Genomic DNA, 5,186 nt, shown 5'->3' with positions numbered 1-5,186 from the left:
GTAATCTGAATGAAATTACCTCGATTCTTTGGTGGTGGAGGCACGAAAAGGTACAAATGAAAAAAGAGAAAGAAAAGAGACATAAACACAAGAGTGATTATGCGTTGTCTTTATGCCAGGATTACCTTGCTGACTGGCTTGTTACAGGACAAGCGCTCTGACTTGCTCTTGTAGGGTCAGAAGTCTAATTTAGTCTAATTTCTTGCAACCAGTAGCATTTACTTGTGAGAAACCTGAGCCTGTTCTGGTAACAACATAAAAACAGCACACATTAAACCTTCAACCAGGGCTCTGTATTTTTTTCCATCATATTTTAACCAGTCCATCTAAAGAGCTGAATTCTATAATCACTAGTGTTTGATCATTTAAAGTGCAAAGTGCAAAGCTTAGGTAGGGTTCTAACGCACAGGAGATTTGGGCGGGGGTGGAAGTTACTGGGAACTGAAGTCAGGGCCTTGCGCTTGCCAGGCAGGCACTTGTGCCACCGAGCTAGCTCCCCAGGCCTACAAACAGGAGATTCTGAAATGAGAGCCTTTCCTATGAAGAAGCTACAACTTAAGGGGAAAAAAGTTGATGTTAATGTAGACAACGACTCTTTAAGCACTGCTGGTGAGACTGCAGTGTGGCCGCTGTGGCAGTCAGCGTGGCCACACCTCCCGAAGCACCAGTGATTCTGCTCCGGGGTATGCCCAGAAGACTGAGAACGGACACGCACACAGGAGACTAAAACATTCTCAGCAGCGTTACTCTTAATAGCTAACAACTGGAAACAACTCAAATGCCCATCAACTGGTGAAAGCTAAATAAAATGTGGTGCATCCACGGAATGTATTTTACAGCCGTAAAGGAGACCGACGTATGGTGCTACGCTAGCTCATGGACAGGTAAGTCTTGGAAATAGTGGGGGGTGGGGACAAATGGTCACATATTTAGCGATTCCATTCACACGAGAAAGGTAATCGGGAAGAGACAGAAAAATTAGTGGTTGTCAAGGAGAAGAGGAAAATGAGGAGTGACTACTAATGAAAACAAAATGTTTTGGGGACAATGAAATAGGAATTAGAAGCAGCAAGTTGTTCAAATTTACAAATATATATTAACTTAAAAAAGCTATACGAAATAAAATGGTTGTCATGGTAAACTTTCTCAACTTTTAAAGTGCTTAAATATTGTTAACAGATAAAATTTATGAACATTTTATAGATATGAAAAGAAACTTTTCCTAGGCTTAACATTTTAACGATTGGATCATTGCTGCTTTAAAAAACTACTCATGATATCCTAGTTTCATCTTCAGGTTTTAACAGGAATGTAAAAGTTTACATTTTAAAACTTCCCCAAACAAAACAGTGGTAAGGCTGTATCAGTTTCCTTATCCACAATGGGTATGTCCAAAATCACTAGAAGAGACCAGAAAACCAAGAACAGTACAGATCTCTCTACATACTTCGAGCATCTCTAATCCAAAAATCTTAAATGCTCTAAAATCAGAAACTTCTTGAACAATTAATAGGTGGAACGTCCTGCACTGGACCTAATGTGATAAGCTGCAGTAGGCCAGTGCACCAAAACTGTCATAAAAATTGTCTTCTGGCTGTATCACGTCTACATAAGTGAAAAAATTCTAGGAGTAAATCTAACCAAGGAAGTTAACAGTTACTACAATAAAAATTACAAAACAGACAGTGATGAAGAAATTAAAGACATAAAAAAGGAAAGATATCTCATGTTCAGGGATGGAAAGAACACTGGTAAAATGGCCATACTATTCAAAATGATTCAAAGCAATTTGTATCAAAATATCAGTGACATTCTTCATAGAATTACAAAAGCATTCTTTACACAAGTAGTAGAAAAAACCCACATACCGTGGAATCACAAAGTACCTCAGCCAAAGCAATCCCAAACAAGAGGAGCAAAGCTGAAGGCTTTACATAACTGACCTAAAACACGTAACAAAGCTACGGTAACCCAAACAGCCATGGACCTGGCATAAAAACACACAGACCAACTGAGAACACTGAATACAGAAATAAATGTATATATTTACAGCTAACTGATTTTGCACAAGGCCAGAAAGCAAGCACATACACTGGAGAAAGAACAATCTCTTCACTAAAGGTACCAGGGCAACTGGGTACCCAAACGTAGAAGAAATTACACAGCTATCTCTCAGTACAGAACGATCAAGTCAAAAGGGATAAAGGATTTAAGTTTACAACCCAAAATTTTAAAACTACAAAAGAAAATGTAGGGGAAACTCTTCAGGACATGGGTCTGAGCAGTTTTTTTCTATATTACCCTTAAGGAGCAAGCAACAAAAGCAAAAATTAATAAGTGAGATTACATCACACTGAAAAGCCTCTGCACAGCAAAGAAACGGTGAAGAGACACGCTTCAGAATGAAAGACATTTCTGTGTTTGCACACTATTCAGCCAGCAGGGAACGGTCCATGTCCAGAATGTGTAAGGTACTTAAAAGACTAAGCATTAAAGTAACTAACTAAATCAATTTAAAGGCGGGCAAACATGCCCGGTATGGTGGCACATAGCTATAATTCCTGCTTCTCAGGAGCCTGAGGCAAGGGATTTCATACTCAAGGGCAGCCTGGGAGACCCCCACCTCAAAAAGGCGGTGGGGGCTGTGAATACAGCTCAACGTGCAGGTTCTAGGTTCAATCGCAGGTGTCAGGGGAAAGAGGAAGGCACATGACCTGAACAGACATGTTCTCAAACATGTACACATTTTTTAAATTAAATTTTATAAAAAGATACACAAATGTGAAACAGGTAAAAATGTTCAACATCACCAATCAAGGAAATTCACATTAAAACCACAGTGGCAAATCTTCTCACACCAGTCAGAAAGGCTATTATCAAAAAGATAAGAAATAAATGTAACACTGAAGTACATATTGCACATGGTAGAGTGCATGTCTAGTGTGCTTAAGAAGCCCTGTCAATTCCTAGCATCAAACAGAAAAGCACCAGTAAGGATGCGCAGAAACAGGAACTCTCATACACTATCATTAGGCATTGTTGTGGTTTGGGGTTTTTGTAAAGGAAACAATATACTACAGGACACATTTTATAATAGTATTTATAGTGACTCACCCCCGAATCATATACCAGTGCAGGAAATCTATGCACACACTAAATACTAAAGAATCCAGCTGAAGGCCTGGATCTCAATACCCTGCATGAGTCGGGCTGGAAACCTAGAGCCCATAACAATGCCTCCCGCAGGCCCAACTGGAGGCCTGGAGTCCACAACAGTGTCTCATGCAGGTTCGCTTCATGGATCTGTGCTGGGAAGGCTCAAAGGTCAGCGGCGGAAGCTGGGCAGTCTGTGCCAGCGGGATGCACGATCTGTTCTCGCAGGCTGAGGGATCTGCACTGGAGCTAGGAAACAAAGCTCAAGGGAAGCACCAGAGCTCGCCCAAAGTACCACAGCCATCCTCAGCAACAGTGAGGTCCCTAGCTCCTCTAGCAATGAGGAAAACCAAGTTTCCACCAGGAAAGCCAACGCGACAAGCTTCACAAGGCTGAGCAGTGTACCATCTTCCTCTCCAGCCAGGAAGCGACGCTCAAGATGAGGACCCAGCATGACAAGGTCCTCCAGCAAAACAGCCTAAGAGAACTAACAGCCTCCAACAGCTGTACCAGCTTCTCCAAACAGCATCCCTAACAGAGTTTCGGCAGCTTCTCCTGTTCTGCCTCTATGCTGCTGGCAATACTCTGGTGGGCCTCCCGTACCCAGCACCACGCTAGTTTAATTCAGCTGGCTGTAAGAAGTTGCCCACCAGTTAGCTATCCACCACAGGCATGTACACTCCTAGAAGCATTCTGAAACAAGTGAGGAGATTCTTGTAAGAACTACAAAAAAAAAAAAAAAAAAAAAAAAAAACCATCATATCATCCGCCAACAACACTACTGGGTATACATCCAAAAGAAATAACATCACTATGTTGAAGAGATATCCTTATTCCAACATTTCCTGCAGAATGGTGCACAAGGACCAAAGCATGGAACCAACTAGGTGTCCCTCAGCAGGCAAATGGACAAACTATGGCATGTGTATGTGGTAGGGCACTATTCAGCCACAAAGAGGAGAGAAATTGTCATTTTAAAGCAAAAGGGTGAAATTACAGCACGCCTAGTGAAATGTTAGGTACAGAACGACAAAGTTGACACATGCTTGCACTACATGTGGAAGCTAAAATTGACCTCAAAGAAGTAAACAAGAAAAAACTGGTCCCCAGAACCTGGAAAAGGGTATAACAGGGGAAGGCGGAAGAGAAAATGCGAGATGGGCACGGTGCTACTGGCGGAGGGGAAAAAAACCTTCCAACTTTCTAAGCACATTTGGACAAGCAGGTCTGTCAATAACTAATTGAACATTTTAAAAAGTTGAGAAGATTCTGAGTTGTCCAGTGCAAAGAAAATGATGTCTAAGGTCACAGGGACGCCAACTATTTTGATCTGGTCACTAAACACTATATACACGTACTGAAATGCCCCAAGATACTCCACAAAGATGTACAATTGTTGTCATTACATACTGCAAACGGGTACTAATAAATGTTTTTAAAAGTTCAATTCTAATACAACTATAATAAAAACAAACATTTCACGCTGCAAGCCGAACGTTCTTATATAAATTTCTAGACTTATGTATTTCTTTTTTTTTTTTTTTTTTTGGCAGAACTGGGGATTGAACTCAGGCCCTTGTGCTTGCCAGGGAAGCGCTTATTCCACCAAGCCATATCCCCGGCCCCAAGATTTATGTATTTCTAAATTTTTTAAATTATTTGAAATCTTAAAACGCCTAGGATACTCCTCAACTTCTGGCTAAAATCTTCCTCCGGCTGACAGCAGCCCCTCGTCTCCGGAAGGCCACGCACCTAAGCTGGTGCACCTGCACGAACCCCAGCACCCCCCAAACCGGCCGACTTCTGACCTCGAAGTGGGGCAGCTAATCTTTTACTCCCAGCCACTCGTGAGGCCAAACTATCAACGGCGGTCCTCAGCGTCTGCATTTGCGCTGTCCCAAGAAGCAGCGATGCCGCGGCGGCAGGGCCGACGAGGCCGGACCGGGCGCTCCGCCACTCTCAGGTCAGGACCCGCTTCTCCCGGGGGCTCCCGCAGCGCGGCCCGGCCGCCCTCCGCCCCGGCCCCCAGCGCC

This window comes from Octodon degus, unplaced genomic scaffold (genome assembly GCF_000260255.1).
Source record: "Octodon degus isolate 3935 unplaced genomic scaffold, OctDeg1.0 scaffold00054, whole genome shotgun sequence".
Lineage (NCBI taxonomy): Eukaryota > Metazoa > Chordata > Mammalia > Rodentia > Octodontidae > Octodon > Octodon degus.
The sequence above is the reverse complement of the archived record's forward strand: the minus strand, read 5'-3'. Positions refer to the sequence as shown.